We start from the raw sequence: 16,589 nt of genomic DNA on the forward strand, positions 1-16,589 counted from the left end.
ACAATACCAATGGTTACCTAAACTCGGACTAACTATTAAACCTAATAATCAAAAAGTCACGTATCTAGAAATTCAGTCAAAAACTGATTGCCTATCATGAACCAGCATGTTAATACAAATGGGTAGAGTCCTTGCACTAAAGAAGTCACAGTCCAGTGTCAATAGCTTTGCTCCCAACACCAAGACTTATTTATGAGAAGTCAACATCTATTTACCAGGCCTGGGGGCATGATGTTTTGTGACAAGAGCAGCGTTTTATTTATTTCGGGGTTTTTACACCCATCTATATCTCATGAAAAGATTATACTAATAGCTAATACTGACATAGTGCTTTACATACGCCAGACACTTTTCTAAGCACTTTACAAACACTAGCTCATGTAATCCTCAAAACTCTATAAGGTAGGCCTTATTATTATCCCTGTTTCACAGATGAGCAAACTGAGACACAAAAAACTGGTAAGTTACTTTCCCCAGTCACACAGCTGGTAAGTAGCAGAACTGGGATACAAACCCAGAAATCTAAAGATCCACAATCTTAGCCACTACTTCATGCTGCTTTTAATAGTAATAAAGAAAAGAAAGGGCCAGGAACGCTGGCTCTTCCCTGTAATCACAGTGCTTTAGGAGGCCAAGGGAGGAGGATTACTTGAGGCCAGGAGTTCGAGACCAGCCTGGGCAACACCATAACACCCCATCGCCTCAAAACATGAAAAAATTAGTCAGGCATGGTGGCAACCTTATAGCCCAAGCTACTCAGGTGACTGAGGCAGAAGGATCACTTGAGCCCAGGAGTTTGAGGCAGCAGTGAGCAATGATCACATAATTGCACTCCAGCCTGGATGACATAGACCAAACCTATCACTAGAAAAGAAAAAAAAAAAAACTATTACATTAATAAAGAAAATAGAAAAGAAATTAAAAGTACACACATTTTCATACTTTTTTCATGTTATTATGTTTCTTTGTAGAACTTGACCGTAAGTACAGAAAGTTGATCACTAAATGATACTATTTTGTGTCTTCTTTAATTTAACAGTGCCTAAAACATATCCTAATATGCTGCTCTTCATAATCATCATTTTAATGGGGGCATAATATTACATCAGTTTGTTGTACCATAGTTCAACCATTCCCCTACCATCCAAATTCCTAGTTGTTCCACTTTTCCAATTTTTGGCCATTATAAATAATGGTGAAATGAATATATTAGTGTACATACCTTCTTTCTTTTCTTCTCTTGAATTATTTCCTTAGGATAAATTCCCTGAGGTGAGATTCCTGGTACAAACATCCATGGGCAGGTTTTTGATTCCCAATGTATAGTCAGACTCCTTTCCAAAAACCAGCAATGGAAGATTCCAAATTTATAAATGAACCCATTTCACCACAATTTTATGAGAAGTGAGTGTTATATCTATGCTTTTTTTTTTTTTTTTTTTTTTTTTTTCCTGAGATGCAGTTTCACTCTTGTTGCCCAGGCTGGAGTGCAATGGCACGATCTCGGCTCACAGCAACCTCCGCCTCCTGGGTTCAAGCCATTCTCCTGCCTCAGCGTCTGGAGTAGATGGGATTACAGGCATGCGCCACCACACTCGGCTAATTTTGTCTTTTTAGTAGAAATGGGGTTTCTCCATGTTGGTCAGGCTGGTCTTGAACTCCGGACCTCAGGTGATCTGCCCGCCTCAGCCTCCTAAAGTGCTGGGTTACAGGCATGAGCCATCACACCTGGCCTATCTATGCTTTTTAATGTTTACTCATTTAGTAAGTGTAAGCTATGTTATTTTCTTAATTTATATTTTACTTGTATTGCTTACAGATAAGGTTAATATTTTTCTAGTTATTTACTTTTTAAGGTTCTTAATGAAAAAACTGTACATAAGTTTTGCCCAATTATCTATTGAGAATGTCATGTTTTCTACCAGTTTGAATGCCTTTAAGAAAGTCAACAATCCTTTCCTGTCATACTCGGTGTGCATTTCCTCAATCTGTTTTTGGTGGGTGGGGTCGGGGGGTGCTTTCCAAAGTTCTAGAAAACAAGCCACTGAGCTCCTGCTCAGAGACACCTGGCCTCAGCTCTGAGTCTGGTTTCTCCCCATAGATGAGCTTGTGACCTTGAGGAGGCTGAGTTCGGCTCAAGAACAGGAGAGCTTGATGATTGTAAATACCTCCTTAAATTTAAGCGAATCCGTGTTTGTGTGACTCATCTTTGGATGGTGATTTAAGCCCTAAGCATAAACAGGCTTGAGGTCTAGCATCACCTGATCTCCTCAGATCTGGAGGAACACCATGAGGGCAGTGCCCACTGCAGCAGCCCGACACCCTTACCAAACTGGAAGTCTCCAAGACAGAAGAGAGCTGTAGGAATCCACATCTGCTCCTGCTCTATGTTACCTCCCCACTCCAATAAAACCCTGCATCCCTGACTAAATAAACTAGGAACATCAACTAATCCTACCATGGAATGTGTGTCTGTGATATTCCTGCCAACGCAAACCCACAGACACTCCCCACCCTGTCCTCCTCTTCTTCATTTTATTTAAGTTATGTTGTCTTCACTATACATGTTTCACTATTTATTTGTGTTAGGCAGGAACCTAGACCCAACATGGTGGTATCACCCGATATGGCAGGTCCTTTGTTAGGACTTCCCACCCTTCACTTCCTGCTAAGACTTTTAGCGCGCGAAAAAAGCCCGTGCCCGCCAAAAACCCCCCGCTCTGCGCAAACTCCTGGACACGTCATTCCTCAGAAATCGAAACCTAACTCAGGAAACCGAAACCTACAGACTCCACCTACCTCACCCTATAAAAGGCCCCTGATAACTGCCCCGCGGGCGACTTCCTGGGCCCTCCTCCTAGAGGACCCGTGAACCTCTCGCGCTAGCCCAATAAAGCCTACCTCCGTTCTCATCTGCCTCCTGTCTTCTTGCTGGGCTCCCCATTACATTACAATTTGTTTGTTTGGTGAAACAGAGTCTTGTTCTGTCCCCCAGGCTGGAGTGCAGTGGTGTGATCTCAGCTCACTGCAACCTCCAACTCTTAGGCTCAAGGGATTCTCCTACCTCAGCCTCCTGAGTAGCTGGGACCATAAGTGCACACCACCAGCTGGGCTAAAATACACATATATATGTATATATATATTTTAGAGATGGGTTTTTATCATGTTGCCCAAGCTGGTCTCAAACTCCTGGATTAGAGCATTCCGCCCGCCTCAGTCTCCCAAAGTACTGGGATTATAGGTGTGAGCCACTGCATCTGGCCTGTTTCACCATTTAAATATAGATAAATCTTTCATGTTTTCCCTTGTACTTCCTTTTATCCCTTAACACACTAGAAACATTCATTTTTTCCAAGGAATGCAAGTATGCCCAATTTTACATTATCCCAAAGCTTATATTATTTTTTTTAACTATTGAATTCATGTGGGACACAGGTTGTTACAGAATTACGTGATACAGATCTAAAAGAGTTTGCTGTGTTTCTAAACACTGTGGGAAACTGGTTATTAAATGAGCATTCCTTTCCCTATCATTCTGTAAGGACTACTATATCACACATTCAATTCATAAATATAATTGTATCTATTTCTGGGGCTTTCTGTCCTATTTATGTATACTTCGAGCTATGCATCCAGAGATGTAGTTTTAATTTTGTTTCCAACATGATTTATATCTGGGACTAACTCTACCTCATCACTTTTCTTCTTCAGGAATACTGAGGGTATCCTATTTTTTTCCAAAACATTTTAGAATGATTTTGTCAAAAAAGGACTAGTAATTTCTTTTCTTGAATTTATAAATTGTAAATTTTTACAATGTGGTTTCTTCCATTCAGAAAACATTTGTCTATTCATTCGAGCCTCAATTTATCTCCAATGAAATCTGTAGTTCTCTTTATGTAGGTCACAGTCATCCCTAATGAAGCTTATTCCCACATATTTTATATCTTTGTCACTATAGTGAATGAGATCTTTTCATTATATTCTCTAGTTGCTTACTGCTGATATACCAAAATCTCTTGTTTCATACAGTGGACGGGAAAAAGTCCTTTGGAGAATATTCCTGTGTCTTCTGCAAAACTATTGTGGAAACACTGTCCAGGATGTCATCGCATGTCTCTTTAAGCAAAAAATTCCTTCCAGAGGTCAGAAGAAAAGGAATTTTTTTTTTCTGAGACAAATTTAACCCAGTGACAAGGGTTCTCTGTTTAGTTATTTGCCTTAGCAGCCAAGATATTAAAAGCTTAAGTTCCTCTTTAACTGCAAAAAGGAATTATACCTAGATATCTGGCACACATATTTTTCTGTTCCTTTCCATTGGTTTTGGTTTTACTCATATTTTTAACTGTCTTATTTTAATTCTGCAGTCCTCCTCAAAAGTAGGCAGTTAGCCTTAGAAGGTTATGTGCCTTAATATGCACATTCAGAAGTAATTAAGTTATATGATAATTGAATAGTATTGTTCATCTGTTTTTAATTATATATGCTAAAAAAGGAGTAATCAACCTTGTTCCTTCAGGACACGCTGTAAATCTACCCCCTTTGTATCTCACTCAAGAAAGCATTATAGAACATGGGAGTGATCCTGCATGGTCAACTTGAATTTTAATTTATTTTTTAAAATAAGCATTTTTCATAAACCATGGTACTTCTAACATTTTTAATAATAAATCACTTACATCTTTACACTAGTCAATGTGTAGCAAACAGCATGTCATCAAGACACACCAGGACATAAATGAGGGAAGAACAGTGAGCAAATGATCTGGGAAAAGTTCCTTGAAAAGGTAAAGTTGTGCACAGTGCCTGAATTACTGCTTCTAAAGTCTTCACCATACCCCTCAAGGAAAATTAACCACTCCTTATTCTGAATTCTGATGGCCCTTTATAATTAAACCATTTCCTCCAAAAAGGCTGATACAGTTTGGATATCTGTCCCCTCCAAATCTCATGTTGAAATGTGATCCCCTGTGTTCAAGGTGGGGCCTGGAGGGAGGTGTCTGGGTCACGGGAACGGGTCCCTCATGAATGACTTGGCGTCCTCTGCATGGTCACGAGTGAGTCTCGCTCTGTTAGTTTACAAGAGAGCTAGTTGTTTAAAGGAACTTGGCACCTCCTCCTCTTTCTCTTGCTCCCTCTCTTGCCATGTGATGTGCCTGCTCCCCCTTTGCCTTCTGCCACAATTGTAAGCTTCCTGAGGTCTCACCAGAAGCCAAGCAGAAGCTAGTGCCATGCTTATACAGCCAGCAGAAAGAACTGTGAGCCAAATAAACTTCTCTTCTTTAAAATTATCCAGCCTCACATACTCCTTTAGAGCAACACAAAATGGACTAATTCAGAAGCCTCTCCCACTCCAGCTATGCTCTGCCTCTGTGCTTTGCAGCTCTGTGCCCACACCACAGCACATCCCTCACTGCATACTGAAGGCTGCCCATTATAAGTTCATTGAGAAAAAAGAAAATAGCTGATTCACCTTTTTATTTCCAATACCCAGCCCAGTACCCAGCACTTCCAACCTGCTCACATCATAGCTTAGAGAGTGGTTCACGTTGCCCAGGATATGCCATATTACTGAACACTAGATGTCAGGACTTAATAAACAACTGACGGAGGTGCACAGCTCACCATCTGCACCTTTGTATCCCAGCTATCTTGGGCCACTTTTGGATCTTCATTTCTAGGCCTTTCCTTCATCCCCTTTGACTTCCCTGATACCTCAAAGTCACTAACACCACTGCAACTTGTTGTACTTTCTCTAACACTTCTCCAGAACAGAACAAATGGATATCAGATTCTGATACATGTAAGTAGCTTTCTAAATGTGGAGAGAATCAAGCTTTAGACAATACACAGACCAATCTGTGAATGAGTTCCCTTGCACACATAAGGAATGCATAACCTTTTGGAAACTGTAATAATTGTCCTCTAATGTCTCCTTCTTCCAGCCCATCTCATCAAAACCACAAGTGGTTTCAAATAGTCTAACCCATTTTTATGAATGTGAGTTGCCTCCTCAAGAAACCTCTATTTCCTAGAAACCTATCTACTCACACACTGACATATGATCTGCTGAGTCATAGTTGGTTTCCAGACACTAGGGCCCAGCTCACATCCAATAGTCAGGCTCTATTCCCTGTGAGGTCATCTGTCTACTGGAAAATCTCATGTATCTGACAATGCTTGTGACAAAACTGTCCTTCACCAAAGATTAAAATTTAAAAATGCCTTTAGATAGCCAACTTTACAAATACTGTCCATGCTTCTGCTTTCTCCCCGATAAAGAATGAATGCTGAACAAAATTTAACCATTTCTTGTTGACTATGATAGAGTTAAATATAAACATAGATATAATATAAAGATCCAGATGATACAGAGATAGATAGAGATAGAGATAGAGATAGAGATAGAGATAGAGATAGAGATAGAGATAGAGATAGAGATAGGAGTGGATGTCACAGATTTAACTTTTCATGGAATGCTGCCCTGTGACCTCCTTACTGTCCTGGAGTTCCCATGCACCTGATGGGATACTGAAGGATGAGAAGCTTTTTACCCTTCTCTACAGAGCAGGATTCAGGTTCTTCTAATACTTTCTTTAACTTCCTGTGGCTACTTCTTTTCTATCTTTCTTATTTTGTATTTTCTGCTCTCTTCTCTGCCCTTTATTCCTTTCCTTCCCACAGTCCTGCAATACTGAACAGCTTAGAAGTCTGACTCGTGGAAGAAAGAAAAATTATATTCCCACAGTCTTCTGGAGCACATGTCATATCACTGTCACCCTTCACTCCTGGGGCTAGCACTGTGGACCTCCTGATCTACAGCACCAGGAGGTCCAACTCTACATTCCTCTCCAACTCTACTTTTATCATCATTTTTGACATGAATATTCTCATGGATAACCCATCCAACACCTTGTCCCGACCATTCTCCCAATTTCTTAGCTCCAACGATCACTCACTGCCCCATCTCAGGCAGCCATTTATAGAGACCATACAAGGAATAGTCTCCACTACAGCATCTCAATTTCAAATACCCTTTTCTTTGACCATTATCTCCTATAGTCCAGCACACTTGTACCAACTCTCCAGCACTCCTACTCCTACAACTTCCATACTATCATCAACCTTAATATATAATATTGACCCTACCACTTTTCTTATTATCTATCACCTACCCTCATATCCTCGCTTATCTCCCAACCAGCCTAAATGACATGATCTGGCACTAAAATGCTCCCTTGCAAATATCCATAACTCCCTTGCTACTCACTGGGTAAAACGCCAGTGCTGGTAAAACCTAACTGTGTAATTTTTCCTCTACCCGAACAGTTAAATGTTACTGAAGAAAATTACAGAACCATTCTAACTGGACTGATTTCAAATGTATAATCACAGATCTCAAAACAGAACTCAATACTGCCAGACAACTTACTTCCCTAGGAAATGTGTTTTCCCAACTTCTAAGATAATTATTCACATCTCTGCTCTTCTCAAATTTCCGACATTCCTTCCCTTTCCTCAGGACTCTCAGCTAATGACCTTGCTTTGTACTTCACAGAGAAAAGAGATGTAATCAGATTAGAACGATCTCATCTTTCAACTATCAATTCCACCAACCATCCTGTATCTGTACTCAAATACACTGCTTTCATTTTGGTTAAAAAGGGAAGAAGATAGATGAGATACTTCCTGTGCTCTGTGATCAGACTGTCTCCTATCTTCTTAAAAATATCACCCTACTTTGTTTTTTCATTTTTGTTAGTGTTCATATCTGGCTCAGGGTCTCTCACAAGGCTGCTGTCTGTAAAGAGCTGACTGGGGCCGAAGGATCCTTTTCCAAGCTCACTCACACTGCTGTTGGAAGGAGGTTTCAACTTCTTGCCAAGTAGGTTTCTCTATAGTGCTGCTGAGAACACAGTTTTCCCCAGAGTAAGTGGAGAGCGAGAGAGCAAGAGACAGACAGAGAACATGTACACCGAAACAAAAGCCACAGTCCTTTTATAACCTAAACTCAGAAGGGGCATCTCATCTCCTCTTTGGTTGTGCTCTATTCATTAGAATCAAGTCATTAAAGCCAATACTGGGCATGAAGGGATGCATGATGCTTCACCTCTTGAAGGAAAGAGTATCAAAGAATTTACTGGATGTATTAATACTTTAACACCTACTACTATTTAAGAGTTTAAAGTAATTCCAAATTTCACATTGAATCAAAAATAATTTCCTCAGTCTAGCATATTTTCAGAGCCCTCTATATACAGCTCTACAACCAACCCAATATTACCCCATCACTTCAGTTAATACGAACCCTTTATTGCCTGCCTTGTTCATTCATGCAAACGCCTTCTTCAGCACTTTTATAAATCTGATTACAATACCAGGAATTAATTTAAATGTTTGATGTAAATATTTCCAAGTCATTTTGTCCATGACGTACATAAGGACCAAGTCTCTACTCAATTTGTATTCTTCACAGGGCCTGGTATTGGGCTATATATAAGCATGAATGAACCAATCAATCTAGTTAGCAACAGAAAGAAAATAATTTCAAAATTAAACAGTATTATATCTCTCTTGCCAACCATTCAATGTTTTATAACATTACTTATTTTTATTTTATTTTTAAGACAGATTCTTACTCTGTCACCCAGGCTGGAGTGCAGTGGCACAATTTCAGCTCACTGTAACTTCCGCCTCCCAGGCTCAAGTGATTATCCTGGCTCGGCCTCCACCTAGCTGGGACTACAGGCTCCCACCACAATGCCTGGATAATTTTTGTACTTTTAGTAGAGACAGGGTTTCACCATGTTGGCCAGGCTGGTCTCAAACTCCTGACCTCAAGTGATCTGCCTGCCTCAGCCTCCCAAAGTACTGGCATTACAAGCGTAAGCCACCGTGCCTGGTCTATAACATTACTTAAATTATAAGGAATTGTCTGTGTCAGGTTTTGCTGGGTTTCACAGCTGTAAACCCTTCCCTTCTCTCCCTCCCTCCTCCTACTTCCATGTCCTTCCACAGCTTAAAACCATTTGACTTGGAGACTTGATCCCACTCCAATCTCTCAAACCAATCCACGATCCTCATCTTGGGTGTGAGAGCACAAATTACTCTGATCCTATGTCTAGTCTCAATCCGACTTTGCACCTGTACTCTGATCACCGGCTTCTGCACTTTTCTTTTTTCTTTCTTTTTTTTTTTTTTCTTCTCTCTTTTTTTTCCCCCCACCTTTGTGACTTTGGCTAATTACATTATTTGTCCTGGGCAAATAATTACATTATTTGTCCTGTACATTATTATGTTCTTTCCAATCTTGATAACTGTTTTAAGGATACCCAGGATTTGTTTTAGTCTAGTACAGTAAGACAAGCAGACAAAGAAACAACCATCATGAAGGAAGAAGGATTTCATGCTCCCTGGGAGATCCCTGGAAATGAGAGGCAAGCCACACCACACCGGGACACAAAGGGAAGCACGGGGTCAGTCAGGAAGCAGAGGGAGAGGGGAAAACAGGGCCAAGAGCCTTTATTGTGGTTTCCATGGAAAGAAACCAGTGAGACAGGGTAAGCAGGTTTAGGACTGGCCAGTTGGAATCATTTCAGCAGGCCCTGAGGCAGTTGTCTGGTGTGGGCTCTAGATTGGTTGGTTTGCATATGAAAAGTACGCTGGAAGGTGAGTCATTTACTAACTCAAGGAATTAGTTAACCCTATGAAAGGCAGTCCCTTCAGAGTCAGCAAGGCCCCAAATGTCAAAGCGTGAAAACCACAACGTGAATCTTAGGGTTTTCTATCAGCTTACTGACATTCCTCCAAGACTTACCCCAGCCCAGGAGTTCATGTATTCTAGATCTCCAGCCATGGAAATCTGTCATATCCTGGAGCTGATCAGTACGAGGCTTCACATATGAAAACCAGCTCATTAAGAAACAAATATTATTCTGCCAGTAGATCTTACGGCAATGCAAACTTTAGATTCTGGAAGATTTTATTTTCTATTCTAAACTAACTTCTTGCTTTCTTTGTAATTAACTGCAAAACCAAGTACGTATAGAACAATTCAACAGTTTTCTCAAATTAGAAATTTTCTTCATTTTCTTGAATGAAGAAAAATTACATTCTCAGGTCACTTTCAGGACATATTAACCTGTAGCTATAATTTATCTCTATTATATACAGTCATGAACACAAAATTTAAATTTTCTCAAAAGGGCAAAGCAATGGAAAACAACAATAACAACAACAACAACAACTTTCAAACCTTGATCTATGCCAAATCCCTAGGAGGAAAAAAGGTTTCCTGATGATCTAAGGGAAAGATTGATGCACTTAGATAAGTCATTTATGTTATAGAATGTCCTGTTTTAAAAGTAACTGCTCATTACTCTAACAAGTTGTTGAGCTAAATGTGTATTTTGAATATTTTCAACTTCATCTTTGTCATTCCGGTGTTTTGAAACGCTCTATAAAAGCTGAATTACATATTCATTGCATTTTCAAAATCCAACTTTCATTTCTTTTCCATTTTATATCAAAAGCCTTCTTACGTCAATATAAATTTAAATTTGTATAGCACAGTACTGTAAAATTTACGAAGTGCCTTCATAGTCATTTTCTCACCCCACAACTCCAAAACACAGGATACAGGGCACACATTCTTATCCAAATTGTCTAATAAATTAATAACTTTATTTACGCTTGCTTCATTCTTCCATTTATTCAGTCAACATTTGTTTGACAGCCATTATGCACCAGGCACTACTTTAGGCACTGATGATGCAGAGGAGACCACAAACTCACCATGCTCAGGAAACTGATATGTTGGCAGGAAGTGATATAATAAATAAGTGAAGGAGTAAGGGAGGAAGCCCAGATTCAAACCCTGGTTGCCTGATTACAAATTTAGAGCTCTTTTTTGGATACCACTCTGCCTAATTATCCAGTGCACAAGTTCTCTTTGCCATGAATTTGGTAGTTTGATTTCTTCTTAGACTCATCTCTCTTTAGGTTTCATAAAGGTCTCAGATTTTTCCTAAACTCTGAAATAACTCTGTTATCAACTGTCAAAACATTATTTAATAACCATCATTTTGGGGGCACTACCGTAAATGGTAAGGGAAAACCAGCCCCTCCACCCCGCTTCTCAAAAAAGAGAATCTTGGATTTTAAAATTAGTTTTAAAAAGAAAACACATATATGCCAAGAAAAAAACACATACCGATAAAATGTTGAAGTACAAATTAATATCCTGCAAGAGTATACTCACTGAATTATTAGCAGTTGTCCGCCTACACAGTGTTTCTATAGGACTGCATTTCAAATTACTCCCTTTGCCTATTTTCCATCTCATACCGCTCACTAGTAAGTTAACTTGTTCCATGTATCATTAGTAATTCATGACTTGCTTGCGAAAGTGCAGGGACAGCACTACTACAGAACTAATACAATGAATATCTTATTAGGAAGAAATTAACAAATGAATTGTTGCCGATCAATAGGTGTTGAAGAGAAAATTACAATGATAGTAAAGCCTAAATAATTTATACACAGTATTGATTTTTTCATTACATTAATTATTCTTTATAGCACACATAAGGAACTTGGAGAATAAAACCTTCAAAGCAAAGAATTTATCTGCAGTGGTATTTTAGGCCTAAGCTGAATTTAAAAGACAAAGAATGGTCCATGAGAGTTCACAATTTTTTTTTCTTTTTTTTTTTTTTTTTTGAGACAGTCTCATTCTGTCACCCAGGCTGGAGTGCAGTGGCCCAATATTGGCTCACTGCAACCTCTGCCTCCTGGGTTCAAGTGATTCTCCTGCCCCAGCCTCTCAAGTAACTGGGACTACAGGCCCCCACCACCACGCCCAGCTAGCAAATATTTTTAAATTAAGAATGCACCCGATAATAAATTGGATACTTCCAATGTACATAGGTTCCTTCATGTTGTGAGAAGTTTTTAGACACAAGTACTTTTGACATTTATCAATAAAAGTAGTGACAGAAATGTTTATTCATAGAAATATTACAAATAGAAATATCCATTAGTCCACCTCTTTTCTCAAATATACAGAAGGCACAATAAGGAACTCAAGGAAGCTGTGTGGGGAAAAAAAATACCTTCTCTGATACCTCTCCCGGATTTTTAAATTCACTGGACTTAAATTCAGACCAACAGAGTGCACGTTCTTAGAACTAACAACTTTCATAGCCAGTAGAAAACAATTCCTCACGCAATTTTTTTGTGGCCTCAGAGACAAAGACCTGAAAATGATCCTTTTGTTGACAGGCCATCGATGACTCTAGCTATGTCATAAAATGGTGTATGTGCATGAGAAAGAGAGAAAGAGAGAGAGGAGAGAAAAGACAGCTATGTGTAAGGAGGTACAATGACAGAGAGGATTCAGGTTGGTATATTCTCCATGGATGACATTGTTCCCAGCAACTCAAAATTCCCTTCTCTGGAAGGGAGACATGAACGTGACATATATGTACCAATCTCAGTAAATATACTACCTACAGACAGGATATTGGATATGGATTTCGTCATCTATAAATATCTATGTTGAATAGTGTTTTGCTGACGGCACTTTGACTCTCAGAATTCAAGCAGTGAATTGAGGGTTCTTGCGTCAAGTTTTGTCAGATACCAATTTCATGTAAATAGTTTTAGGATCTAATATAGAAGCTCTTCATAATATTTTGCACCAAAAGGTACATGCATGTGTACTTTCAACATATCACATTCCCCAAAAATAAATATGGAAATACCGCTTCAAAAGTCCTTTAAAATTAAAACTAAAAATATGAGGATAGTTTCAAACATGACACAATGTATTTCTTCCCTCACCTATTACCCTCAGAGACTTAAAGCTTGCAAATATTACTCTAGAGAATTTTAATGCTCTTAGAAGAAAATCTAAGCGGCAGAAAGGGTCTCATCTCAAAGAGGTTTTTGCAAACTACAGTCAGTTTTGCAAACTACTTGTCATGCCTTAACTAATATTGTTATATAACTTCAAATTCATAAAATATGTGTTGTCTACTGTGCATCATAATATAGATACAACTGGCCAAATCTGTCACAATTATCAGATGATTCTGGGGTACTAAGATGACAAACACCCAAATTAGCATTATTTTTAATACTCGGCGAAAAGTCACTTTGTCTGTGGTAACTGTTCCTTTGGAGAGCGGCCCTTTGCTGTACTCATCATTCTTTAGGTGGAGAGTAATGGTCCATGCAGAAGACATGCAGTACAGGTACTAAAATATGGGGTATCTGTTCTTGGTCTCATTTGTAGACACAACCAGGGCATCCATAAACTGAATTAGAAGAAATTTCCAACTCTTTTTAGACACTGTGCAAGTTAGTCTCCATTTTCATCCCTCCCATCCCTGGACCCCAAATCTATTTTCCATCTTTCTCTGACTTGCTGAAGGCCACGGATGCATCAGCAAGCGCTCTTGCCCTTTAGCTTCTAAGTGGATTCACTCTGTGGAAGACAATAGGAGGAAATGGACAGGTGGGAGGAGAAAGCGCTGCCACTCCTTTCTCTTGGCCTCTGCTCTATAGCTCTAGCAGTGGCTGCTTTCTGCAAACTCCTATCCAGAAGTTTCTCCTTCTGCTCTCTCCTACTACTGAAACTGGGGCTCCTATCAGCCTCCAGCAGGCAAAGAATACTGATAACACAGCTCTCTCCTTTTGCCTCTTCACATCCAATGGGGTTAACAGTTTCCTCTTGTTACTGGTTGCACGGTACCTTGAGGTCCAATATTTGTTTCCCTATCCTGTTCCTACCTCTCAAACTACTTCCTTTGAAATCCCGAAGTGTGCCTCTGCTTGCTGCCAGGACCTGTAAAGCTACCAATACTTTAAAACAGCAGCATGATTCAGAAAAAGAACATATAAGTAGATAAATATACATTAGTAGCACTTAAATACACTCACCCTCCAAATCAGATAGCCTTCTGGATAGTGGATTACTTCCCATAACTGCACTAATGAGACAAACCATTGCATACCAGATAAATTTCTGTCTTCTACGTTCAATATTACCTTCTTTCTGATTCAGATATTTTAGGATTTCATTGTTTACCTTGACTGTTTTTGTTCTTCTTCTCTCCCTCCTTTGTATCATTCTTCCAATTTACACTTTACATGATCACTGTCTGTTATCTCTTTCTTGGCATGTCACCTTGTTCTTTACTATACATGGGGCTCTCACCTTCAGATTTACAGACACACATTAAGTTACACATGTCTGTCTTTAAAACCACATTTGCTCTTCTTTCTAGGTCTATGTTTTCACATTTGAAGTAAACTCATAAAATTCTCCATGTTCCTAGAGTCCACAAAATATAGATGCCATCTCTCAGGTTTACACTTAAATATCCAGAGCCTTTAATTATTTGGAAGAAATACTCTGTAAATCTAATAAATAAATACCAAGGACATCGAGGTGATTAGCATTTATACCCTTTGATGTTTATAAAGAAACTAGAAAGCAGGAGCAAACATAAATACACAATGTCAAATGTAAGGTTCTGAAAACAAATGACATAGTACTTACCAATAAAAGCATGGTAAGATATTAATAATAGGAATGAACTACAAATATTTATGTGCCCACAGGCAACTAATTCAATTTCACTGCAGGATTGCATCATGTATGAATTTAATTGTATATGTTTAAACATTTTTATTGCTGTTTCATTAATTCCCCATAAAAAATAAAACTATATGCTGGGGGGAAAAAAGACTGCAAGTTTCCATTCTTGGACTGAGTACCCAGTGAATATCCACAGCATCCTAAGAATTAACATTGACTTTATAATTTATGGCTTCGCTTTTGCATCACAGCTTGAAAATTCATTTTTACGCTATTCAGGAGGAGAAGTTCCAAATTCAAAAAAGATGGTACAGGTTTAATTATCATTTTATTTTTACACAAAAACAACATATATGTGGTGGGGTGTGGTGGCTCACACCTGTAATCCCAGCACTTTGGGAGGCCAAGACAAGCGGATCACCTGAGGTCAGGAGGTCAAGACCAGCCTGGCCAACATAGTGAAAACCTGTGTCCACTAAAAATACGAAAACTAGGCGGGCATGGTGGTGGGTGCCTTTAATTCCAGCTACTGGGGAGGCTGAGGCAGGAGAATTGCTTGAACCTGGGAGGTGGAGGTTGCAGTGAGCCAAGAGCTTGCCACCGCACTCCAGCCTGGGTGACAGAGCAAGACTCGGTCTCAAAAACAACAACAATAACAACAAACATATATGCATGTGATGAGTCTCAGGAGAAAATAATAATAGCTGACTCTTTCATGATTTCCTTACTATGTGTCAGGCTTTGTCCTAGGCTCACCATGAGATAGTGCTCTTCTTACAGACAGTTTCCAGAGAAGGAAACTGAAGCGCAGAGCAGATAATTGACTTAACCCAGGGCCACATGAGAGAACGTGACTGAATCAGATTAAGATCCAGGAAGTTTGACTTCAGAGTCCATGCTTTTATTTTATTTTATTTTATTTTATTATTTTATTTTAATTAATTTATTTTTAGAGATTGGGTTTCACTTTGTTGCCCAAGCTGGTCTCGAACTCCTGAGCTCAAGAGACCCACCTATTTCTGACCTCCCAAAGTGCTGGGATTACAGGTGTGAGCTACCATGCCTGGCCAGGGTCCATGTCTTTAAACATTACCCCAATTACATTCACAAATCAAGCACTCGCATGATTTTCAGTGGCTGATAAATTTGTCATTGTTTTCCTCCAATCTCTCTTGAAGTCTTTTTCCTAATTCATCATCTCTTCCTATTGTTCTCCAATATTACAATCTCCAACCACCATCACCTTCAGCGACCTGGCTTTGACCAGTAGTAATCTAACATCTGTATTAACCAGAGGTTATATTAATAAATACCTCTCTCATCCTCTCACCCAACATCAGAGTTCACATCTCAGTTTAGGGTGATTTTTTTTCTAAAGCACAAATGAATGATTACATTAACCTTTTCAAGAGTCAAATGCATCTGTCAGTAAACAAATGAATTTCTGATGTGTGGCATACAGTCTAATAGGATAAACCTCCTCAAATAGTCCAGTAAGTCCAATAGTCCAATAAGTCCAATAAGCTCTGGTCTCCATATTTACTTTTACTTCTGTTCTAGAGAATCTGGGGAGTGGCCACCTTGCTAATTATGGAAGGCAACCACTAATAATTAGAATTTGCACCTGAAATAACAGAGTCATGATACAAAACTTTTGATAATTCCATCTTTTAAATAACACAATCTTGTCAAGTTATGCTGATATCTCTTCAAGGTAATCTAAAAGCTGACATTTATTAAGAATCTTCTATAAATGAATCTCTGTGCTGGGCACTTTACATGTGTCTTACTGAGCAACTGTATTTGCCAGAGGAAGATAAAAACAAATAACACTGTCCAAGTTAGAAAATGTTTACTATTCTTCCCAATACACCAATGCTCAGCTATCATTTAAACAAAGTTGTATTAGCTAATTAAAACCAACAGGGAATTCATAAATGATATCTACAATCTAACAAACTCAAAAACAAGATAAGTGATTACT

The 16,589-nt window shown here is 39.0% G+C and overlaps 1 protein-coding gene across 1 annotated transcript in view; it reads right to left on the minus strand.

Annotated features, from left to right (window-relative positions):
- The window catches only part of HS6ST3 (heparan sulfate 6-O-sulfotransferase 3), a 742,727-nt gene that overhangs the window by 719,357 nt on the left and 6,781 nt on the right, over positions 1-16,589 (minus strand). The gene's annotated exons all lie outside the window — the stretch shown is intronic.

Source organism: Piliocolobus tephrosceles, chromosome X (assembly GCF_002776525.5).
Source record: "Piliocolobus tephrosceles isolate RC106 chromosome X, ASM277652v3, whole genome shotgun sequence".
Taxonomy (NCBI): domain Eukaryota; kingdom Metazoa; phylum Chordata; class Mammalia; order Primates; family Cercopithecidae; genus Piliocolobus; species Piliocolobus tephrosceles.